This window comes from Danio aesculapii, chromosome 3, assembly GCF_903798145.1.
Source record: "Danio aesculapii chromosome 3, fDanAes4.1, whole genome shotgun sequence".
Taxonomy (NCBI): domain Eukaryota; kingdom Metazoa; phylum Chordata; class Actinopteri; order Cypriniformes; family Danionidae; genus Danio; species Danio aesculapii.
Window position 1 is genome coordinate 57,546,625 of NC_079437.1, and position 27,075 is coordinate 57,573,699.

The 27,075-nt window shown below is 40.5% G+C and overlaps 1 long non-coding RNA gene across 1 annotated transcript; it reads left to right on the forward strand.

The window, feature by feature from the left end:
• Positions 1-3,434: 3,434 nt before the first annotated feature.
• LOC130220029 (uncharacterized) lies at positions 3,435-26,443 on the forward strand. The gene is made up of 3 exons (XR_008836111.1): positions 3,435-3,567; positions 19,755-19,896; positions 25,956-26,443. It is a non-coding gene; the product is annotated as an uncharacterized LOC130220029 (long non-coding RNA).
• Positions 26,444-27,075: the final 632 nt, after the last annotated feature.

Below are 27,075 nucleotides of genomic sequence, written 5' to 3' on the forward strand. Positions count from 1 at the left end.
GTCACTGGGATAATTAGATAAAAATAAATGCAGATTATAAGACAATGAAAGTGTTTTTTGACCTTGCATGCATATCAGCCTGTTGTTGGAGACCCTTAAAACCAAAATATGACCATCTGTAATGTATATTAAGGGTCTCCTTAAAGAAAAAGTCCAGTAAATCCCCATAGCAGAACAAAACTGAAGTTGGAACTGCTTTTGTTGCTTCAACATGACTAATAACCTGTTGATACTGAGTGGTATATTTCGGTACAATACTAAGGTTCCAATCAGCTGTTCAGATTTAAGGGATGTAATTTATGTTGGAGTAGTGTTGTCACAATACTGGAATTTGAAATTTAAAAAATGTACATTCGTGCAAACATTTGACCATTGTGTTCACATGCTAAATAGAAATGACTGATTGGCCGTGAAGGTCATCGATTCATCAAACTCACTGCTGTTTACTGAGTGCAACCACAGATACAGGGACACTGCAGTGTTTTAAAGCTGTGATTCATCAGCGGATCACTCGTATGTCAGCTTATAAACAAACCAGCTGATCGACGTTCCTTTAAATGCTCCAGTGTCCATGTATCCGATTGGTATCGAATTCCAGTATCATAACAACCCTATGTTGGGGTTGGGTTTGTGTGCTTTTACATTATTGCTATCCAATTATTAATAACCCTTTTGGGACTAATTTACAGTTAGGGTTAAGTTTAGGGGTAGAGAATTATGTATAGATTACATTTTTGAACAGAAGTTATGTTTGAAAAACAGAAGACAGTCTTCAATTCATTGTATTTTAACGATAAATAACGATTTACAGAAAGAATAACTTTAATGGATTAGTTCTCACTTTTATTGTATGCAGGATCACCCAGGACAAACTCCTAAACATCTCATTTTGCATTCCATTGAGAACAAAATAAAGCAAGTAACAGTGGTTTTGAACGATTACGGGTAATTAAATGATGATAGAACTATTCCTGTAATCACAATCCGCAAATTACCAGCACTAACAGAGATCTTAGGATTCTCGAGATTTGCATTGATCTCTTAGACAAGTCTCAGGCTCGCGTTCTTGTGAAAGACGTCCTTGTCTGTTGTCCGCCCATAGGGCTGGCTTCCTGCTCTAATGCTGGCACCAGGTTGCCAACCGATGTTGTGCAAGCCCTCTATTCAGTCCGACGACAGAGGCGCTCCTCCATCCGGGCCCAGCTTGTAATTAAATGTGCAGACCTCAAAGAGCACAACATTTCAGTCTTAATGGTAGGCTTCTTTCCAAGGCCCCAGTTTAATACTAACGCAGCACCCATAAACCAGTGATGTGGACAGAAGGGAAGAAAGATATTAAGACTACAAAGTGCTCGCGTCCCATCTCGGATTAAAGGTTCGCTGTTCCTTTGTAGTACTAAGTGGTAGATGCACACAATCAAAAATAATAACTCCATTCGAGTCTGCCTTATTGTCTTGTCCCTCGCTCTATATTAAGACAGCACAACAATGTTCAAAAGCAGCGACAGGAAAATGTCTGGGAGAAAATTAATGCATTTCATGTTTAGAGAGCGTGTTGTGCGATTAAGGGAAGCCCACATCAAATGGTGCGGCTTCAGAAAACCACCACTTGAAAAACAAGGCGCTTCTTCTTTGTGGAACTGTGGAGAAAAGAGGAGGTGTTGTTTTTAGAGCGGACCAAGCCCAAGTTAACAGTTTCCTGGAGCGATATGAGTCAGGAGACATGTACAAAACAGAGGCTTGTTCAATAAAGAGCGAGCATGCGAATGGTCATTTGCTTAAAGAGTTAACCGGGTTTAACGAAGCCATCAGCGACTTCAAACACTGCAAAGACATCCCAAAACAAGCAACAGCAAAGCGCTGTATGTAAACATGAACCGACTCTTAACGCTATAAAGTGTATTCTGAGACCGCTAACAGCAGTTTTTGACATTGTGTAGTGTGAAATTTGGTACATCCCTGCATCTGCGTGCCAAGGTGAAGACAGGTCCTAAGTCTCTCGTTCTCATCTCAGTATTGTAGCCACATGTGTAAGGTTGTTTACTTTGTTTTTGACTGGTGGAATTTCATGAATCAGACCACAACTTAACAACCTAAATTATTAGCATGTTGTTTTTCTCCTCCACAACTGCACACACTTTCCTATTAAGTATGTGGGCTAATGCACATGTGCGCGCTTATAGTGAGCCCCCCTAGTAGGTGATGGGATGGTAAGTTTATTTTTAGAGAGCTAATCATGGAAATCTACTCATTAAACATTACACTTTAAACTTCAAGATCACGTCGACCACATCAGAAGGAAACCCAGGTCACGAATGGTCACACAGAGGCTTTGGATAATGATCAAGAGCAAAGAAAGAGAGGCGGGAGGGGAAAGAGATTGTGAAAGGGAAAGTGGGGAAGATAGGATTTGAGCAATGAGGAGAGGAAACTACTGAGGTTTGGTGAAACGGGCCTTCTGATTGCATCACTGCGCAAATAAACAACCACTTATCTGTCTCCTTTGAATAAAGCTACGCTGTAAGGAGTGGAGGATTTTGACATGTTAGGAAATGCTATTTAATTTATGGGAGTATTACGTGATGAGAGTATAAGCTTCAGTGCATAAGCTTCATTGTTAGATCTTCAAAGCATAGGAAGGTTTTTGGAGAAAAAATGGATTCAACTAAATATTGTGTGTCCTCTTGTGCAGGGGTGTCCCATTGGCTCCTGCAGGGCCAATTTCTCAATGAATCCAGCTTTAATATGTTCAATTCAATTAATGTTTATTTCTATTGCGCTTTTACAATGTAGATTGTGTCAAAGCAGCTTAATGTAGAGGTTCTAGTAAATCGAAACTGTGTCAGTCCAGTTTTCAGAGTTGAAGTTCAGTTTAGTGTGGTTTAATTTTCACTACTGAAAGTCCAAACAATGAAGAGCAAATCCATCGATGTGCAGCTTCACAAGTCCCAAACCAAGCAAACCAGAGGCGAGAAACAAACTTTACCAGCTGACGAAAGTGAAGGAAGAAACCTGGTTCAGTTGGGCACAACCATTTCTCCTTTGGACAAACTTCCTGTGCAGAGGTGCAGTCTAGGCGCCGGAGGCTGGAGAACACTGGACATCCATCGTGGAGAACTGCAGGTGTGAGTAGGTCACGGGCGGGCCTTCATGCTGGCCCATGGGATCAATGTGAATTCTGTCTGTCACTTCAGGAATCTTCAGGACCCCTTGAAAACAATTTAAAAAAGGGGCCTCGCAAAAATGTGTCAATCCATGGTCATCAGCGGTTGAGTAGATTTTAAAAGCTGTTTGAACATGGCTGTTCACAAGATGGAGTATATTGTGAAAAAGATGATGTTTAATGTCTCTTACAGTCTGTTTTAGCCACTTCAGAGGTGCTGTTCCAGGATTAAACAAGGATGTTTATTGTGTTCTACTGTGCAGAATCATGGTGAGCATCTGGGACAGTGTCACAGGAGAGGATCCTCTTTGATGAAAGCAATTATTCTAGTGGTCCAGCTGAATGACGGAAGATAAGCTTGAACACAGAGAGCAAACAAGGCTGTGGCTCTTTTGGCCACATCTGTGAGTATCTTTCCTTCACCTCCTTCACCTCTGTCTTCTAGTTATCTCCCTCACAGATCTACACTGCCCAAAGCATGAAGTAGGATGTTATTGGACAAACTAGATAAGTTAGTTCTATTCTTGGCCTACTTGATCAAAGCTCTCTCGATTATCTAACTCTCCAAAATCAAACGCTGATGAGGTCAAAGGCATAGGAAATGAGCATGAATGACCCAGTTTTCCTTCGAGCAGCTTTTTATAGGTTTATAGCTAACCTTTTAGGGTTTATGTTTCAGGCTTCAGGATGCGGCCGTGCACCTGCTTATTGAACTGTAGTAAATTCTTAAACCATTTCCTCTGTGCCTGTCTACTGTATGTTTGTTAGCTCCATTATATAGGATGAGACTGTTAACACAACTTTTCTACTTGAAACATGTTCACTATACTAACTCCTGGGTTCGATTTATCTAAAAGTGGCCTAACAAATTTGTCCACTCTCCGGAGATCGCAAATGATGTAGCCAGAAGTACGTATGGCTGCATTTCTCCTTAAAAACGAATGCTACGGGACGGTATGATGCCGTTCCATTTTGTGCTTACCAGCTGACCACTTACCTCCATATGGACAGCTTTTCCACTGTTATCAGTTTGTCCAGTAGCTCGCCATGAATGTCGGCGGACTTGAGATGCAGAGAGGAGCTGACCATGACGATGGGGGCGATGGGGAAATCTGGCGAAGATCGGTTCCAGAAAGCAGGTAAGACAAAAACAGAAGCCAAAACATAAAATAAAGAAGTAACAGGGTGAGAATGTGGTAACATCTGAAAACATGGTACAAATCAGCTTTTCTTTTCTGGATTACATTTTAAAACTGACGGTTGGGTTTAGGGAAGTTGGCGGGTAGGTCAATCTGCTTTTGAAAACACTATTGGTTGGTTTTAGGGGAATATTACTCGGGAGAGAAATTGTAAAATAGCACTCAGTAGAGAAATTTGAGATCAGAGGCCTCTGGTGAATTCGTGAAAAACAAAAACTGCAAAAAATGTAGCTCCTGGGACGTATTTTGGACTCTTCAGATATGTGTATGGCAGTACATTTTCAGAATGCGCCTAGGTTGAAATTTGTACCTGCATCCCTCGCATCCTCTTCAAGCTCAGCGGATGAATGACATGTCTCATCTCATGCGACGGATACAATGATTGTTCAGAGAGGAATGAACCAGGCTCTCACGAAGGCCACCCACATAGAGAGCCGCAACATGACACTGACAGTCTGCTATAGCCCATACAGAAACACTCTTGGGATTGAGGGTTTTTGTCCATGGCTTTGATGTTTCTGTGCTTTGTATTTGTCCAACCTTTATAACCTTTGCAACATGTCCATATGCAGAGGATGTCATTTTTTCCCGATTGTTCACGTGGAAGATTTGCACATGTCTGTAAAGACAGAGTGCAAGTAAAAAGGCGATTCCGGCATCTAATGATCCTGATAATGACAAGAGAATGGACGGAAGAATGTTGGGCTAAAAATAGCATCAAACTTTTTCCATCCCCATTCCCTATCCGAAGATCCAAGAGGTAAACAGAGCTGGCAGAGTTTATAGAGGCATGTTGTGGCGGAAAATAATGTTCCTTCCCACTTACCATTGCGGTTTCAGGTGGTCTATGCATACAACAAGAATGAATTATGCATTCCTCCCACATACTCATGGAACAGACCAATGGAAAGTACATGTTTTACAAGCTTCATCCCTTCTTTCTTATTTAGTATAATACCCACTTGAGTAGAATACTTATCCAGGGGACCTATGACAGCTCCCTAAAATACTGGTACTTTTGTATTATGTAAACGTACTGTTTTGTGTCTTTTGAAGATCTTTTGAAGACATATGCAGATCATTCATCATTAGGAAGACAGGATGTCTGGTGGATGAAGAAAGACAAGAAAAGGGACTGATTAGGCCACAGAAGAAAAAAGTGTTACTAGAAAATCAGTGGGTTCTGTCCTGTTGTTTCATTATTATTTTTCTCCTTCATTTCTCAAGCAAAACATCAGGTCCTGATGTCAGTGTGTCATTGTCATTTCAAACATACCCTTGGAAGTGGCACACAAGTTGTGATTGAACTCAGAAATCTGCCCCGGGGCATTACTTTGAGGGAGAAACCACGGAACCACAGCTAATGCCTTGCAGTCCCCTGGTCTGAACTACTGTCAACAGATTTTCACTCTGTGAAGTACTTGAATATGATTGTCATTCCAAATTCTCTCTGAGCAGAAGCTTTGGCAATGCTAACAAATGAAATGAGATTAAAACGACACATGCCCAAGCAAATGGGAAATCTTCTGTGCGTTTGTCAACAAGCAGAGGCAGAGGGAGCATCCGAACAGAGCTTTTGCCTAGAAGTTAAATAAATATCTATGCACAGCATCAAATTGTGCTCGAGTTTGCACAGCCAGTACCTCAAAGAATGTGGAGTCAGGGTCAAGGTCCTCTTCGGAGAAGTAAGTGTTTACAAAAAGAGACAACAAAGAGACATGACACAAGGGGCAATTGTAAAAGAATAAAGCATGTTGCTTATTGATTCAAGAGACAGAAGACACAAAGGTCTAAAAGGCTCCCCTGCCTTGCTATAAGTCGGATGGACTTTTCAGGAGGACTCGGTCTGGAGATTCTCCTTTCATCCCCCGCCGCAAGTTGAAGGGACATATAAAAAAACATTCTGTGCCAAAGTTTCAATAGTTGTTTTTAATTCAACCAAAACCAGTGTAAAAGACCTAATTACAGAAGAGTGAGCGGCCCGGCCCTTTTTTCAAATGACTGTACAGTAAGTTTGATGTTTTGTGTGCTTCATCCTGTTTTGTTTCTTTTTCTTTCCTTCATCTTGTGTGTTATAAAGAATGCCATTGACTCACTTGTGGTTTGCTTTTTGTCAAAGAGTGTGTCTCCTTCTGCACCCTCATGTTTCCACCCTTTTCCTGGCTTTGATCATCATAGAGACTAAACTGTCTGTCCTGTGGACCCATGTGCCATGTGTCTGATGAGCACCAATGTTACATACACACAACTCAAGGGGAATGTGCATTGCATTTGCACACACACAATCAAGCCATGTTAAAAGTTTCATTACAAAGCTGTGACCTGAGAATCAAATTGTAGGACACCTAGTCATTTTTTCCATTCGACCAACTCTTTGCCTCCTTTGCTACCTTCAGCATCATTGGATGTCTCTACAAAATGCTCATTGTTCCTAATTCATTCTTCAGTACTCCTAATGCATTGTTTCGTTGAGTTGCCATATTCACCTCTAACCTCATTAGATACTATCCATTCATTTTTCTAAATCACATCATGTCAGGTACAAGAATTATGGAGCCTTTCCAAGAATTTTGTGCCATTAGATTATATTGGGCTAAATGATTCTTGCACGCATCAGAGGTATATGTGTATCCACTTGTCCTCTCATTACTTGATTTGATTTAATGTCTAAATTGTATTGATTTATACTCATTTGCATATTTTAGACCGATTTGCTCATCCCAGAGTGAGGGGAAGGTATAGACATGGGGTTTAGGGGCATGCCTCCCTTTAAATACCTACCTGAATTAAATCATATGAATTACCCAGTTTTCAGATAACATTTAATATAGAATTCAGATAATATTTCAGCATTAGTACTTCTCTTAAGAAAACTGCACACACATTTTTTACAAATCTCTTCCCATACTCTCAATCAAGACCATGGGTTATCTGTTTCATTTGTTTTATACACAATTATACTCAAAACTTTTCTTACACACAAATATTACATTTTACTTAATTCAAGTCTTTAATGCTTGTCAGTCTGTACTCCAACCAAGGCCCTGTCTATGCCTAGTATTAAGATGAATTATGTCAATTAAATCGGAAATGGACAATGCTAAACAGAGGTGTAAGGACACTCTGAAACATTTTGAGCCAGTGCACTTTCAAGTATTTGATGCCATTATTTATAGATGATGTGGACTATATGACATATTGTGAAAAACCACACTAAAACAAGTGGTTCATACTTTGTGCATTTTACCAAAATGCAAAGGTTACAATCCAAATTACAGAAAAGTTAGGGCCATAAAATCAAGAATATGACATTTGCTGATTATCTTTATATCTATATATAAGTTTTTGTTTATTTCTAAAACAAAACTTCCAACCCAAACTCTTTCTGAAAGCGTACCACTACATACATTTCTGGAGAGCACCAAATACATCCCAGGAGGTTCGTTTTTTGCAGTTTTTGTTTTCGCGAATCCACCAGAGGCTGCTGTGTACATTTTTTGAGTTTTCAAATTTCTCTCAAGAGTGCCATTAATGCCTGCTCTTCCTGTGTAAATCCACCAGAGACCGCTGTCGACTGACTGACTAACCCTCCTCCTTCCCTAAACCCAACCAATAGTATTTTAAAAAGCACAGATTGACCCACCAACCCAATTCCCTAAACCCAACCGACAGTTTTAAAAAGCAATCCAGAAAAAGAAAAGCCCTCGCCTGATATTTACCATGTTTTACTACATTCTCACCTTATTTACCTGTTTATTTATTTTTTATTTTTTTGTCTTACCCACTTTCTGGAACTGCTCTTCGCCAGACTCAAACCCCGTCAATGTGGTCAACTCATCTCTGCATCTGAAGTCTAGCAACCTACATGGCGAGCTAATTGGACAAACTGGTAACAGTGGGAAAGCGGTCCACATGGAGGTAAGTGGTCAGCGCGAAAAGAAACCATATCATAACCATACATACTTCTAGCTACATAATTCGTGATCTCTAGAAATCTATATAGGGCTACTTTTTCAGACTGAGCCTATGTTCAGACGCTCGAAAGACAGTCATCGATATTGTTCCATGATGAGCAATACATTGTTAGTATGGCACAGATTTGGACTGCAGAAACATGCCGAATGAGAATTGATCTAATAACCACAGACTTACCATGAAAAAAGTCATCTTGATTGCAGTATATGGCGCTGAATTCTGCTAATATATGCCTTTATGTCAATGGAACAAACATGGAGAAATGCAAACATTTCTCACACTCATGTCGTTTGCTTTGCTGTTCTTCAACCATGACAGATGTTTACTTTTACATCTGTCACTCAGGAAATCTGGATGTTCTCTCTGAACTTTGAAATTGACAAATCTTTGTCTTTATCTAATGCTGTGTTTACACCAGACGTGGCACGTGCAAATAAATTGCGATATTCGCACGTAAATAGACACGTAAATGTAACCCTTGGCTGTAAGATATTAGAATAAAACCTGACTACGCCACCTAGGTTACTACCCAGGAACATATAAAAAAAAGCACTTGTTTGATTAACACAAAAAAATTGCAACAATATGAAGGACCCTGCTGGTTCATTCTTGATTAAAGACAGAGACATGACTTACAAAATAAATATAAAATTTATTAAATTCACACCACGGTATACTCAGTATTAAAAACAGTTTTAAAATGGTCTCATCACAATTACCAATTAAATACCCAGGCACAAAGAAACCACAATAAATGACACTAGCGAATAGGTGGACACTCCACACAACAAATCAGTGTATAAAAATGATTAAAGCAAGTGACAAGTCAAACCCACACAATTCAACAAACCCCCTTTCAATTTAGCATCAACATTACAGCTCATCCGTCCATCTGTAATGCACAGACTAAAATACTCACAGGAAACAAACTGCACAACAACAACAAAAAATCACAAAACATAAAATTCACAATGCAGCGTAATGATCAGACTGAATATGGACGTTAGATCAGGATCAAAATACTGTGCACAAAAACAGTCACCATAATAATTAAGGGAATTCCACAAAGACCAATCACAGCCGAGGACAGCAGATTTAAAAGGCAGCCGGAAATAAATGATGTAAAACAACAGCTAAAACCTTCAGGCCGCACCTAAAAATGCTAATTTAAGACCGATGAACAACAAACTTCTTACCTTCTAGATGAGTTTCATAGGCTAGAGCAGACTTTGCGAATGGCGCTCATCACTTCACGCACACACACTTTCCTAATAATAAAGGCATTCTTTAGACTATCACTTAAAACTAACGAGAAATACTAAAAGCAAACAACTCACCCAGACTAGAGCAGACTTTGCGAACGGCACCTGTCACTTCGCGCACACACACACACACACACACACTTTCCTAATGATCAAAGCATTTAGACAATCACTTCCCTACTGAAAAACCCGCTTAAACCAGCCTAAGCTGGTTGGCTGGTTGTAGCTGGTCAACCAGGCTGGTTTTAGAGGGGTTTTGGCCACTTCCAGGCTGGTTTCCAGCCATTTCCAGCCTGGTCTTAGTTGGTCAGGCAGAAAAATGACCAGCTAAGACCAGCTTGACCAGACTGGTTTAAGCTGGATATAGCTGGTTTTAGCTGGTCATCTCCCAGCCTGACCAGCTAAGACCAGGCTGGAGATGGCTGGAAACCAGCCTGGAAATGGCCAAAACCCCTCTAAAACCAGCCTGGTTGACCAGCTAACCAGCCTAGGCTGGTTTAAGCTGTTTTTTTTCAGTAGGGTTACTAAAAACTAAAACTCAAACAACTCACCCGCAGAAGGTCAACCAGGGACTAAAGGAAACAGTCTCTGACCACAGAGGCTTCACCTGCACTCGGGAAGTCACATGCAATACTCACACAGACTCCTTTTAAAAGGCTGAATATCCACGCACTCCCAATAATGAGCTGCACAGTTGTAATAAAACTACGTGCCGATGCCAGTAGGTGTAACCTGCCAAAATTCTAACATACATGAACATTTTGAGTTTACTCCGTTCATTTGCGGATTCACATCACGGGCAGGGCTTCTGTCTGCCTGGTGATTCAAGCTTAATTGCTAAACTGCTAACATGGATTTTATTAAGAGAGTAGCTGTGCTTTATGTGCTTTAGGAAGGCTGAAAAACAGCGTAGATTCGTTTGGAGCCATATCTGAATCCACTGGATCCTTTCAGAGGTGCACTCAGTTCTGTGAGTTCATCAACTCCTCCAAAGATTATACCTGGATGATGGAGCCTTTCAGCAATGCTTCTGACTGAGCCGAGCCCAGTGTGATGAGCTGTTATTTGTGTTTGCAAGAGGATTTCCCCTCGAGACACCAACAACAGGCGCAACGTCATAATAACGGTCCTACAAGAGCAAGCTCATGATTGGTTAACGAGGCGCGAATGTCTGCTAAAGTTTAGATTTTCCAACTCGAGCTATTCGCATATTAAGTGCATCAAACGTGCAAAATGCTCAACTCGCTCCACTTCATTACCATGAATCACATCATTAGCGCCACCGGATGTCTATACGCGTCTGTGTATTGACTTACAAGTAGATCACTCGCGCTTGACGCTTCATCCACATCTGGTGTAAATGCAGTATAAGCTTAAATATGGCCTCCTGGAAATATCGACTCCATCACACATTTCCACCATCACTCCATCAGCTCTGGCCTGAGAAACCAGCATCATCGCTTCTGCACACAACCAGTGTGCAGCGTTCAATATCAACAAACGTTCAAGTGTTCAGACTGTGTTCAGGTGCAGTGTTTTCTTCTGAAGTTCTCCTGAGCTTCAGCTCCTGTCTTTATTTAACAGCACAGCTTTTTTCATGCAGAGTGTTTCATGAAGTGCCATATGAGGCTCAAAGCTGGAGCACATTCAGCTGAGGGTTTCTGCCTTGCTCAACAGATTGAGATTTCTATGGATCTCCTCAACATTTTCACAATATTTAATATGGTAGTTGGTGAAAGACTGAAATTCACTGTGATATTACGTTGATGAATGTGATTTTCGACTTGTTTGACAATTCTCACACGGTTTTTGGCACAGTGATAAGCCCTGATCCTTTGCTTGCAAAGACTGAGATGCTCATTTTACACCCAAACATGAAGCTCTCGAGTATCACCCACTTCAAAACTGTTTCATTTGAATATCCTATGACCTTTTTACTTTAATTTAGCCTCTCTCCCAACTCTTTTTAAAGTGTGTTGTAGCCATTAAAATCAAAATTTGTTTTATTTTTACCAGAATACAATTCATTTGTCCACTGAAAGCATTGGAAATGTTTTCTTGGTAGTTTTCCCAATTAAATAAATGGTAAAGATAATCTGCTAATTTCTTATTCTTCATTTTATTGCATTAAAAAAAAAAACCGTCCCAGAGTTTTAGGAATTCAGGTTGTACAATGTGCTATATGCACACAGACTTTTCATTTTAGCCAGGCAGCCCAAGGGCTTCCGGTGAACTGTCTTTCCATTACAGAATTGTCACGTTTAAGATGTGATTTCTTAAAAAAAAAAAATCTTCACTGCCTGTTAGATATACAATATGAAGTGGGTCTCAGATTGGACAAGAAGCACTGCATTAAATTCCATTTCTCCCCGCAACGTCTTTAAAATATGACAGTTTATTTTACTCCAGTATTTTCAATGGAATTTCTGTGCTAGCCTGTTGCTACCGATGGCACTAGTGGTTAAAACGGTCCTCATCTCGTTTTACGCTTGAACAACTAATGCTTAAGTCTCTTTAACTGAATAAATTGTAATTACATTACAACATCGTTGCTGTAAGAACAACCTTGTGAAGTTGAAAAAGTCACATTAAGCTTTCACTGGAAGTTTATTGTTGGCTTTAAAACTCTAGCTTTGCATTGAGCTAGGCCCAAACGGAATCTGCGCGCGCAGATTTCCGCTGATTTTTAGCCCATCATTAATTGTTTATTTACATGAGTAAATGTGTGTTAATCTATATTTATTCAGTTTTTAAATTAATTACAGTAATATTATTGACTAATATGAAAATGTTCATCTGAATTATGTACAATACAGTTTGTACGGTCATGTTTTCTGTCTTTTAGTAGATATATTATATGAGAGACTTGCTTTGCTTACCAAATCAAGTGAATCTACTTGGATTTGCATTTTAAACATTAAATAAAACTTAAAAAGATATTATTTTTTATTAAGGTTTTAGTTATGATACTTCCAAAATAATTCAGCAGAAATCCGCAGATTTTTACCAAAATTCTCAGCAGAAATAGCAAAAAACATCAGCAGATTCCGTTTGGCCCTATATATAACTCATTGAAAACCACTGTTGCATCCATCTTTTTGCTTACTTTAACACTAACAAGCTGGTTTCGTTCAATAGAAATGGTATGACACCGAGCATTTCCACGAAACTGATGTAGAGCATGACAAAATAAGAGGAAATGATCTGAACACAGGACACTTTTGAATGCATGTTAATACCAAAAGAAGCATTTTGTGATTTGAGATTGTGGTGAAATGTTGAATGACCAATTATCGCTAAGAGCTATTGATCCCATCACATTAGTACTCCGCTGATCTCATCCATCAAATCCGGTTTTGGACTTCCAGATAAGACGTGCTGAGATTCTGGCAGTCTATAAAGCCTATAAAGCCTCATTGTGGAAGATTCTAATAAGCCCCAACCACTACACAATTGAGCAAAGGACAAAGACATCGAATTACACAGACTGTTTGATCTCTTCCCGTTTTCCCACTCTTTTTAACATCTTGCTGTACTGTTTACACTCTGTTCCTCATTATCTTCTTCATCCATCAGACTCATTCTGACTCCATCAGGGAAAAGAACATGACTTTAAGATGATGTTGGAAAACTTTGCTTCCAGTTTCTAAGCTTGACGCAGTGTTAGTCTGAAATGTGCACCTCTGCTAACAAGTGCAAATCAAATGTGACCTAAGATAGTAGTAATTCATCGATTTAACACCTGTAAAGTGAAATAAAAGCAGAGCCATGAAAGGGCATCTACTAAAGCATTGGAAAGCTACATACTACACTGTGTGTTTTGGACATTGTGCAAAGAATTATACACACTTTCGGGTAATAACTAGAATTGGCTGTTGGTGGGATTGCATTTATCAAACAAGGGATTCTGGCATCTTTGGGACCATTCACACTTGCAGCCTCTGCAAATCCTGGCAGCCTGGATGGGCACTAAAAGGAAGTCCTCAATGTGCCGTATTTTAGGGATTTTCACTGGGAACAAGTTCATATGTTTGATTTTAATAAAAAACTTGCATATGCCAAAAAATTGATCAATAAAACCTGCATCTGAGTGGAGTGAGTGAACTGGTGTCTTTAGATTAATTCAGGGAAAACAGAATTTTTGCAACTCATAAAAACTCGCTCTGGTAAATGTTTAGAGGTACAATTCATTCATTTTGATGATGACAAGTTTAATAATGCAAAACATATTGGTTAAAAAATCCATCTTATGAAGTTAAAATAAATGTGGTGTGTGTCAAATTGCAGAGCTCGTCCAATCATGCGCATCACTTCTTTAAGCCATTCTCACGCTGAGATTTCAGCCACGAGGGAAATCCTAAAAGGTTTTTTGAAATCCTAGGCTAAAATCTGTGATCTTTGATCGTTGGTTTGGTATGTTCACATAGTGATGTTTTGTAAACAAATTTCGTGAGGAGCACGCGCAGAAGTTTCAGTATCAAATACGTCATTGTCAATTATTCTATTATCCAATCAGTTCTTGACCAAACCCCTATATATACCAAAGCTGTCTTACCTGCAGCATCTCACGACTTTAGCATCCCTCCACCACCCCGATACCTCACCTCTTAAGCATTACAATCCCAGGGGGAGCGTTCTGGGGCCGGGCTAGAGACTTAATTCGAATCCCAATTCCTCTCTGTTTCCTGATAAGGGGAATAACTCGAGTTGGGGTGTCTCCCCGAGTTCAGAGCCCCCTGACAGCATGCCAAATACGCTTTATTCTGTAACGATTGCAAGTGTGAACTCGTGAAAAGCCGTTTAATGCTTGTTGTGATCAGAGTTTTCCTCCAATGAAGTTCTGGCAGTGTCAGAAGGTTTCAGACCCTTTCCGGCAGTGTAACAACAGCTGTGATGACCGTCAATTGCGAGGAAATGTCAGAACTGTTCTTCTTGGTTTTTTTAATGAGACAAAATTGTCGCTACAAATTGTTTATGTGTGTTGTGAGGAATCCTTTCAGAACGCGGGATGGTGAAAATGTCACAGACGGATGACGTCAAATTCCAGATAAGTTTTCTTCATAGTCGTTCAATCTGACACTATGACAGCTGAGATTTTACAGTGTGACATGGGAGCCATGTTCTTGCCGTCTGACATTCTACAACCGTTCAGGATTATATTAAACAAATTATAATAATTGCACAGTGTAACCGGTGTAATGTGAAGTGCCGCTGACAACAAGGGTGAGGATCCAAATGCAGGGTTTATTAGCAGGATGGTCAGGCAAGCAACGGTCAACACAGGAGCAAACAGATGTATACGGGCAATCCAGAGTTGTGGTCAAAAGGCAGGCAGCAGACAGGAATAAACAATAAAACAAAGCGAAGTTCAAACACGGAAGACAAGGCAAGGAAAACACGTCGTAATGTCATAAACAAGTAAACAAGACTCAGCAATGAGAGTGTCAAAGTGAGCCATATATATGTGTGTGTCATCAGTCCATGAGCAGTATCAGCTGTGGGAGTGTAATCAATGGAGACTTGGATCAGGTGTGTGTGTGTTGCATGACTGGATCTTGTAGTCCATATACCAGCAGATTTGTAGTCCTATGTTATTTGTGTTTACCAGCTGTAAGGATTAGATCACTGGTGATTGTAACAGCCGGCCTTTAACTGTGCCATCGAATGAAAATCTGGATATGCCTAGGCATAGCTGAATAATACATGAAGTTCTGTACAGCTGAGTAGCTAAAGTTCAGTAGATGGAAGTGTCATTCCGTGAGCCTTAAAATAGTTCCTTCCTCATTCTGATACAAATCTTGTTTGGCGGTTGGTGCAACACTGTTGTGTACGCCACCCTGACTATTCTGCCACCCTAGACAGCCGCCTAGGTTGTCTTTACGGATGCGCTGCACTGCTAGTGGTACGATATAGGTTTAAAACAGCGTATTATATTTCTTACGTCTGTGGGACTCTTATTTTGAAAACTAGACAGCCATTCAGCAGCTTTGATGTAATGCAACAAGTAACTTACGTAGCATCACAGCTTGCCAGAATGCTAAATATGGGAAATATGGATTATAATTTTATTAAATACGGCATATGGTCTGTTCAACATTATCTGTACCATGTAACATGTACTTTTGTACTGAGGCAGCAGACACAAGTAAACTGTGTTCGATGCATGTTTATGTATTGTGTCCTATCATTCAGCTCTTATGCTGTGTTCACACCAGACACAGCATGCGTGAATAAATCAAGAGTGAACACTTTGAGTATACTCGCTTTATTCACACATCAAATTCGATTCATTCGCACGTCAAATTCACTTCATAGACTCAGATTCACATCATGGGCAGGGCTTCTGTCTGCCTGGTCACTCTAGCTTCATTGCTAAACTGCTAACATGGATTTTATTGAGAATGTAGCTGTGCTTTATGTGCTTTAGGAAGGCTGAAAAACAGCATAGATTCATTCGACGCCATGTCTGAGTCCACTACATCCTTTCAGAGGTGCACTCAGCTCTGTGAGTTCATCAACTCCTCCAGAAACTATTCCTGGATGATGGAGGCTTTCAGGAATGCTTCTGACTTAGCTAAGCCCAGTTTGATGAGCTGTTGTCTGGTATCGGCAAGAGGATTTCCACTTGGGACACCAACAACAGGCACTACGTCATAATCATGCACCTACAAGAGCAAGCTCCTAATTGGTTAACGCAGCGCAAATGCCCGAAAAGTTTCGATTTTCCAATTCAACTCATCGTGCGGCAGGATGTCTATTCGTGTCTTTGCATTGACAATATGTAAATCACTTGCGCTTGATGCTTCATCCACCTCTGGTGTGAATGCACTATTACAGTGATTTTTCTGGAGCAAAGGACAGCAATACGTTTTATAAGATAAAGATTTGGTCATATCATTTACTCCTAGCTAACATGACGTTCTCCAACACTTCAGTCAAAACTCCAGTCTTTTGACAAGGCATATACTCAATTTGTTACTGAATGTTCCTGTATGATTTTGCTATGGTGTGAAAATCATGCTGTGTGAACGTTAGTGCTCATTAATATTCATGACCCTTCCAAATAAGGTAAAAACCATAGACTGTAAAATATATGGACGGAGTATCCGTGACGTCACCCATAGGTTTCTGAACACTGCAAAAGAAGCTACAAGTAGGCGCGGCCAACTGTCGCCATTTTGTTCGCGCGTCATCGCACCCACGGCAGGATACCAAACAAGGGCAAAGAGGCGGAGAGTGAGCGGAGCTACAGACACCTGCTGGCACTTTGCTTAGACCTGGCAGACAGACTTTACTTTGGGAGAAACGCTTGATACTTTATTACCTGCGACTCGTTTGTGTTCTGACCACATGTGCTTAGCTGTACACTATATCAATAAAGTGTTTAGACTTTCAAAAACACTGCTGTAATACATTGAGCCACTAAGCATTGTTCTTATGACGTTTTTCTACATGAGGAAAACGCGAATTACTTCCAAACACTTCAAATATAGTCTGTGTTAGTAAATGCAAAACTATTGATGAAATCCAGGCATAACACTGTATGACAACGCTTCAGATGACTGTTCTAGAGCCTACAGCTAATCAATCTGTCACATTCTGGAGTGCTTTACGGGTCTAAAGAAAAATATTAATGATAAATGATCTTAAATAAAACAAATACATTTATAGAGATGGTATACAAGCATATAACTTTACTCACATGGGAAACGAGGCCACATGAATGGTTTGTGAGCACAATTAAGTGCACACAGCATCCCATATCATCTGATAATTGTAAGAAATAAGTCCAAAAGGCAGCTGACTGTGTAAAGCCACATAAAACAACACAAAAATACGATGAATATGCCGATATCAGTGGCTAATCTGCCGGATTCAGCTGAGGTGAAGTGACGGCGACCAGCGAGACCTAGCTGTCACTCAAGTGGCCACGCCCTATATTATGCAAACTTAATATAACCTAAAATAAAGGAAATGGATGAGTTATAAAAAAATTCACCCCCCTCACAGTTGTCATGGAGGGTAATAATAGCTATATGAACCAAAATCGTTCTTTGTACCAGGCTGTAAACACCTTTTTTTCTGCTGTAAAGTTGGCCATTCTAACAGTGGGCTCAATTGAAATTTGCTCTATTATGGAGCCAGGACTAGCGGAATTTTGATGAATTGCAGTTTCAGTTACTTCCGTATTGGCTGGAGGGAGAGCGTGAGGTTGCCGCTTGGTAAAAACAGAGCGTATAGTTCTAGGGCCAAATCCTGGGGTTGTGAATGAATTTCTTATATAAGTTTGTGCCTATAAATCTTGTAAATTTTTGCACTTACCTGAGCCACATACCTTCTATGTAGATATCAGAGAACAATTCAAACATATTTTGTCTGTGTGTGAATTTATTTTGTTACCGAATAGAAGTGGCACTTACATACGATCTAAATGTTGGTCTGTGTGTAACGTTTACTAACAATCTTTCGCTGCAAACGCATTTCAAACTTCTTTTTACCCCCAAGTGGAGAACAAAACAGAACTTTGCCTTGAGTCTACACAGGGCCTTTACTGGAGCAAGGGTCTTTTCCCCATCTGGTAGTCATAAGTGCTTCGAAGTGTGTGAGTGTTTGTGTACAATGGGATTGTATAAACGTCTGTCCATTTTTTTTTAAACCAAGGTATTGTATAATGTGTGTGTGAGTGTATGTGAACGCTCAGTGAGACGGAGACACTTGTGCCTGTGGCGTCAGCGAGAGCTCGTGACTGTGCCTGTTTAACTCTGCTAACAGAACAACCATCCTCCAATGCAATCACGCAACCCACAGATGGCCCACAGAACACAGACAACCACACAGAAACTAACAAGGAACCATAATAATCCACAAGTCCACAGCATAGACACATAAACCAGAGGGAATACACGCTTCTTCCAACAGAACTATCGTGTTGTTTTCACAGCGCCTCCCACCTGTTCCCTTCAAACTCATTCTGGGAAATAGATCTGAATCATCACCTGTTGCAGAAGAACTATTGAGGGCAGACAGTTTTCTGTCCATGACCTCAACTTGAACTTGAACATGAAGGCTGCAGGAGTTTCAGGAGTATTCAGCTGTTGTATTGAGAATTACTGAAACATATGTACACATTTGAGTAAGTATTCTGAAAGAGTGCAGACATTTTTAAAAATTTTAATACGCATTTTGAGCACAACTTAAATTACATAAAAACTTTGTACTTGTAATTAATCCGTACTGTTCCTTTATGCCATAACTATGTGAAATATATGTAGAATAAAAAAATTGAGTTGATTTGACCATTAGTTTGACTTATACATACATATTTATACTACATACTGTATATACTACGGCTGTCAATCTAAAGAGAGTCGCAACACTGGATGCGACGCGTCGTGGCACGCAGATGACAGTTGGAAGTATCGCACACCAGATACGCACATTCGAATATTATTTAATACGAGACTATTCAGATGGCACTCTGTGGAATGATCAGTGTTTTGAGTCGTAGATGGGCGCTGTGGACTGCCGACGACTTGCGGCGCCGGATTGCATACATTGATAGAAATCTATGTTTAGAATTCTAAGATGCATGACACTGTGCGTTGCTGAGCGCCGTACCATTTCTGTTTACTTCAGTTATGACTTTAGTCAGATTAAGGCGATCAAAAATCGCCGTTTTGAGCTTATGTAGGCCTACAGTTCAAAATTCATGTTTAACTGAATAAACAGTTAGTAAACGCATGTACATCTTATTGAACATCATTTATTTTCATCACCATTTATCATAGTAGAACAGTTTCTCAAGAAGTTTATGATGCTTGGGGGAGTTCTTGAGATCTACCTGAGCACAAACTCCCCTCTCGCCTTGCAACGGCAGGGAGCCCCGGGCTCGAGGATCTTATGAGCTCAGGGCTCTCTCCCGGGACAGCATGCCAAACAAGCTTATAATTAATCATCAGCTAAGTGTGAACTCTTGAAATTAAATTTTCCCCACATGAAAACCATTTATCGTGTCTACTCATGTCTGTTCTTAACTAACGACTAACCGAATAACAATAATCTCTCTCAAGGCTTTTATCACATTATGCTGTTTGTCCAGTCATTACGCTTGCATTATTTCCGACTCTTTCTTCATTATATCTGCATTCCTATCAGTCTGCCTGCAGTCCTTCAGAGTACGAGAGTCTGCCTGTGGCATCGGAGACGCATCTGATCTTCCCAAGTTGTTTCCTTTGCTTTGATGAAACCAACACTGCTTGAAAATCAATGGAGTGGCTGCGGAGAGCGAGAGGTCAGAGTAAGTGCTCTCGTGTTGTTGCGTTCGCAGTGGTGTGATGGGAGCAGACTCAGGCCAGCATGTAATGTGGCCCCTCACTTCAAAGGCCCAAAGAAAATACATAAATACAGAGCCATTAGGCGGATTGTTTTCTTAACTTAACATTTCAAACACATCGTCCACAATCATGTGTTGAATACAACCCCCCCCCCCCAACTGTGCTATGGTAATGATGGTTTTTTACATGTGAGGGCAGTCCATGGTACTGCTGTTGGAGGATCCTGGACACACGCAATCGCTTCATGTCCCAACACAAATCGACGAATCGTTAACATAATCGTTTTTACAAATGTAAGTGGATTGAACATAAAACAGTTAAGTTTTCCCAAAAAACACTAAAGAATTGTGTTGTTTCAACTTATTTTATGAAGTTTAATATTAAACAAATTTCGAGAGGAGCACGTGCTCATGATTAACCCAGCTGGCCCACATTATCTAATCAGAGGTCCTGTTTTGATGCTCGATTGGTCTCACGCAGTCAAGTGATGCGATTTCGCAGGTCAGAGTTCACCAAGCTTGAACTTTGCACTGCAGCAACCTGCGAAATTTGACGCATGACCCCGCGTTTCCGGTCTGATGCATTCGCGTGCGTATGAATGGAAGTCTATGGTGGGAAAAAGCCCAGTGTGACTGCAGCTTCACTATATATTAGAGATGCGCGGATCAGCTGAAATGACACCCGAATCCGCAGCTTTATACTAATTTCGCGGCACATATTTTGTATCTGACCGTCGACGATCTGCACCCGACCGTCACTTTAATAATTCAATTTTTTGTTTTAGGCATGATAGGTCACCGTGAGGGCCAGAGCAAACTGAACTGGAGCTCTAGGCAAAAGGTGATCATGCCGCCCTCATACCCAAAGCGAAAACGAGAAACAGGGGTGTGATTGTGCGTACGACATCGAGGACCAGGGCGGTGGGGGGATTGTCACAGACGAAAGTGATAACTGGGAGGGAAGGGGGGGGGGGGGGGGGGGGGGGATGTCACGGATGCCGCCCTCTCTATTCGGCCGCCTGGGTCACCTCTATGGATGCGCCGGCTCTGGTCTGCGTGGATATTAACAGCAGATTTAATGAGCTTTAATCTGCGCATCTCTGATAGTAAAATAATACGTTAATCGTAAACGTTTTTAAATTAACATTTATTTAGAGTTGTGGAAATATGCGATCTTGTTTCTTCCCGAACAATAGCAGATTTTCCTCTGATGACTCCTCTAACTGAAACTTTGAACAGTGCACTTCATCCATTATTTTGGGCGTCTCATCTTCCCATTCTGCAAAGCCCACTCTCTCCTTTTCCGCTGGTCCACTGCCATGTCCCGCTACATCCACCCGCAACTGACCCGCAATTAATCATAATGTATTTTTTTATTGCCCGACCTGCAGATTATCCGCAGCGCCCGTGGATATAACCGCCATCCGCGCATCACTACTATATATATATTCTCATTTCCTTTCTACAACTGTCTTCATCTGAAAGAAACCCCCTTCTCCCCTTCTACCACCTTTATCCAGAATGGGCAGCCCAGTGACTAGCACTGTTGCCTCACAGCAAGAATACCAATGGCGTCGGGTCCTTGCCAGGCCATCTGGTATTTCTGTGCAGAGTTTGCATGTTCTCCCTGTGTCCGTGTGGGTTTCCGCCGGGTTCCCCGGTTTCCTCCCACCATCCAAATGTGCTTTATATTATAAATAAAAATAAGCCTAAATCTTTTTTTCTAATGTCTTACTCTCAGGAAGTTCACCTTAGCCTCAGCAGTGGGGGAGTTTTGAGACCAACCTGAGCTTAATCTCCCTTCGCCCTACGAAAGAGGGGGAGCCCTGGGCCCGAGGTTCCCTTGAGATCAGGGCTCTCTCCCGGGACAGCATGCCAAACAAGCTATGTATAAATCATGAGCTAAGTGTAAACTCTCGAAAAGTAGTTTGAACAAGCAGCAAAAGAGAGAGAGAGGGAGAGTAAATAATAAATAAACTATACTATAGACTAACAACAGTCTCCCTTGGTAGTTTTGCCCACCTAAGAGTGATTTCAGACCTCTGGTTCGGCTAATTGGGTTCAGACCAAGGGCAATAAATTATACATTGTACCATTGTTCAGCCATTTTGTCACCTTTTCATACCATGCAGATGGCTGTGATGTGAACCAGCTGAAATGAACCAAAATGCTGTCATGTGATAGCACCTACATCACTCGTTGGACAGACGTGTCATTAAGCATAGTTCCTAAACTGCTTTTTTGATTGGACAGAATTAACATGAGAGTATTCCTACCAAACCTCTAAAAGTAAACAAAGAGGAGGAATTAGCTGGCAGAAAACACATTGCTTGTTAGTGTAGACAGCAGACTGCACTCGCTGACTGTATCCCTGGTCATTTATTTATTAATTTTCCTTGCCTTAGTCCATTATTTATCAGGGATCGCCACAGCGGAATGAACCGCCAACTATTCCATCATATTTTTTACACGGCCGATGCTTTTTCAGCCACAACCCAGTAGTGGGAAACAGCTATTCAGTCTCTCATTCACTCACACACTTATACACCATGGCCAGTTTTGTTTACCCAATTCACCTATGGCACATACCTTTGGACTGTGGGGGAAACCGGAGCACCAAGAGGAAACCCACGCCAACACGGGGAGAACATGCAAACTCAACACAGAAGATGATAAGTTCTGAAAACATATTCAAAATCAAGCAGCTATAAGGGCTTTTCTTTTTCTGGATTGCTTTTGAAAATACTGTTGGGGGGTTAGGGAAATGGTGATTAGATCAATCGGTGCATTTGAAAACACTGTCGGTTGGGTAAAGGGAAGGGGGTGGATGGGAAAATCAGTTGGTCGGTCGGTCAGTCAGTCAGTCGACAGCGGCCTCAGGTGGATTCACGTGGGAAGAGCAGGCATTAATGGCACTCGCAAGGGAAATTTGAGATCTAAAAGTGTACACAGCGGCCTCTGGTGGATTCGCGAAAACTGCAAAAAATTATTTTACCTCCCGAGACGTATTTCATGATCTCCAGAAAGGTATTTAGGGGTACGTATCAATAGTGAGTCTGGGTTGCAAAATTACATCAAATCAAACATGACATCAAAAACATGTCAAAAATGCAAACTAATTTGATGTCAAAACCTTGACGTCTATTTGACATACACGCATTGATGTCCTTTTGACCATCAAAACTAACCACAAAAAAAGTGTTATAATATAAGAAACGTTTTATTCATCTGAAAGATTCAACTGCAAATTACGAATTTACACTGGATTTTGTATCCTTATAATGTATGTAAACTAATCACTGCATCAAATTCAAATGTGACATTAGCATCAAAAAACACATCAACAACCTTGCTGTTGTCAGGGACAGCTTAGGTGGATGGCAAGGGGGCCCTAAGGAGCTTTCTTCAAAATATGTGTTCATCACGAGAAATTTTTAAGAAAGCTAAAAACCTGTAATCATTGACCTGTATTTGTTTTTCCTACTATGAACATCAGTGGTTACAGGTTTTCAGCTTTCTTCAAAATATCTTTTACGTTCAACACAATAAATAAACTGATAAAGGGTTGAAACCACACAAGGGTGAGTGATTAATCAGTACATTTTCATTTTTCATGTTCAAAAAACACTGGTGTTTTATTTACTGAAAAATGCAGTCAAGATATTAGCGCATCTTTAGTCAGATGTTCGCCACCGCTGCAGTGAGAATGGCGGTCGGAGTTCAAACATGCACACATCCGTGGGAGAAAACACCACAAGTCTGGAGTTCACCCAGCGAGCTGTAAATGTGGATTTCGGAGACAACATTATTAGTGTCACAGAGGAGTTTGTAAACCATGGAGCTGACACTGTGAACTCCAGATACAAGGGTGATCCTCCATGTAGACAGATTACCACTTCATTAAACCAACGAGGGCTTCAAACGGCAAAAAGCTCGTCAGCGAGCATTCCAGTCGGAAAAGCTACCACATCACACAGCAACCCCGTCTGTCTTTTCGACTTATTATAACTCCAAATGTTTACTGGAAGTTAATCGCCTCCTTTTCCCCAATACTACAGTATACGGGCAGTAAACATGTTTACAAGTCCAAGACAGAAACAAATTCATAACATTCTCTTATAAGCTATTTTTAGACATGAGAGTTGTAAACGCATTGTTAAAAGACACATGAATCAGAAAAGCATTTTAAGAAGAACTTCCTCTTTTTTTAGAGTGTTTGGGACCTTGGAGAAGCCCCACAAACCTGCCAGACAAACGGTTTGATGTTAGTAACCGCAGTTTAGCGGCTGACCAGAAACCCTGGTAAAAAACATAATGAACCACCCGCAGCGGGAGCCGGAATTTCTGCCATTGGACTGCATTCGTGTGTTTTCCAAGACAGTTTTTAATTACTATTTTTTAGAAAAATGTCAATATTTTACCCTCTTAAATTTTTTTTCTCCACTGGCTACAGAACAACTACTGTCCAATGACTTGTCTAATTAACCTAACTAATTAGTCTAGTTAAATTGGACATTAAGCTGAATATTATTTTGCAAAATATCTAGTAAGATACACTCAACAAATTATTTTTTCTGCTTGTTCAAACCATATACTTAAGTGAAGTTTATTTATAAACTAATTTCAATAGGATCACATGCTTATGATTGACCGCAGCTGGTCCCGCATTAGCCAATATGCGATTCACCAATCGGATGATTCCTAACTCATTATAAATAACCGGACTTCCTTACCTCATTCATCTTCGGCTTGAAGAATCCCCCTTCCACCCCTACTCCTCCTTTCTTTGCCTCGATAGGGTGGTTAGCACTGTTGCCTCACAGCAAGAATGTCACTGCTCCAAGTCTCCAACAGGCCACATTCATACACATTCTCTCCATGCTCGCGTCGGTTTCCCCTGGGTTCTCCGGTTTCCTCCCACAGACTAATAACTTGCAACAATTGACCAAACCAAATTAGCACCATAGACAAGTTCATAATCAGCAGTATATCTCTCTGTAGCAATCCCTATTTTGTCATTACCCATAAATAGCTGGGGAGTTCTCAAGACCTACCTGAGCTCAAACTCCCCTCACGCACTAAAAACGGGAGGGAGCCCTGGGCTCGAGGATCCTCTCTCTCAGGACAGCATGCCAAACACGCTTTATAATCAATCATCAGCTAAGTGTGAACTCTTGAAAATGAGTTGAAACAACACAATTCTTAGGATTTTTGTGACAACGTAATTGTTTTATGTTTAATCAACTTAAATTTGTCAAAAAAAGCAAGTTAAATTGATAGATTGTGTTGGGACAACATGAAGAAATTGTGTAATTCATCATGGCAAAAAAAAAAACAGTAATTGTTACACAGCGATTGGAAAATGTTTGAAAAAGAATTCAAATTTCACAGGAAGGCTAATGATTCTGTCTATAACTAGAAAAAAAATATATAGGCAGTGGGATATGGCTGTATATTGGTACTGATGCGAGGCATATGTTGGCTCGAGGCCGCAGACTAAATGCCTTAGTGTCCCACCAGTGATGCTATACAGCCATATCACAATGCTACTCGTGTGATATTGCGTTTATACAACAGTTCGATGGCATAATCATGTATATAAAAAAGAAAACCAAACACGCAGAGTCTCAAAAATCCTTTTGTAAGAGGAACTGCTTTCTTCTGCCATTCATTCACATCTGCAGCTGACGGTCAGAACAGCAGAAACCATATTTAATACACCAATGTCACTTTACAGCTAGTATTTGAATGATTCTCTAGCGTAATGTTTAAAGCAGAGATGCTCAAACTAGGGCTCACGGGCCAAAGTTGACCCATTGTTACCTTTGATTTGGCCTGCCATCCCATTTGAGAAGAGAGGGAGAATTTTGGGGAGGGTTGGGGATTATGCTTTTAATACACATAGTCATTTCTAGTTTAACGTAAGCTTTCATTTGTTAGTTTTATTTTTAACCTACAAAAAACTAACTTGGATCAAATGTTTCAATTAAATGTTTTAAATAAATCCTTTTTTTCTTTTTTAGTTAATGAACATACTGTCACTCAGAGGTTAAGCACAATTCTGAAGTCCTCCATGTGCAAATCAAGGCAAAGGCAGGTGTGTCACGTATTGGCCAGGCTCTTCCACCAGTATCACGCAACGAGCATCCTCACCTGAGTACTAACCACGCACAGCTGCACCCAATCACTCAAACACACTATATAAGCACACACCTCACCTCACTCATTGTCCAGTCTCATTCCCACGAAGCGGACTCATAGCGAGTACCTCCTGGTAGTCACTATCATTATATATCATCGTCTGAACTTACCTGATCTCTGTTTCCTTCCAGTCTGTCCAGTGTTCCCGGTGTCCTGTCAGAGTTGTGTGTATCGTCAGTCTGTCTTCCCCGCAAGCCCTCTGGTGTGTGCATTCGGTCTTCCTCAGTGTCTGTCATCCCACCTGCCACATAGAAGAATCATCAGCTCAACCGAACTCCATTCACTTCCCCATCGTTATCCTTTTGTGCTCCACTGTTGGAATAAACATCTTTCATTACTTACTCACCTTGTTTGTCCGTCTGCTTCCCTAAGAAGGTGCAGCTTGACTAGTGTATTTATAGTGTAATATTATATACTATAGTATTATATAGTGTATAAACTCTATTGTGTTTAAATGGAATTCTAATGTTTTCATTATAATAGGTTCCTTATAAAATGTAAACTATATATATATATATATATATATATATATATATATAATGGATCAAGTAATAAGTTTTCTATTTATTTTTAAATAAACAAGGACATTATTCATGGAAACTCTGTAATACAACTTCATATATTTACCTTGATCCCATGACCCTCAATCAAGTTTGGTTCTTAGCCCTTCATAAGAAAAAGTTTGGGCACCCCTTGTCTAAAGTGATGACAAAACAGGTGATTTTGCTCACATTTTAAGATTATAAGGCTGAACGGCATGAAATAAACTGCATAGTTGCAGTCTAAACAACTACATTCTTGACTAAAAATGCCACCAAAGTACATTGTGTTGTCCAACAGCTGCAATATTTGTCAAACTGTAGTGAGCTTATTTCTCTGTTTGTTATGTGGGTGGAGTAATACACAAGGGCGAAGAGGCTGTAGAAGGGCTGTTACTGCAGA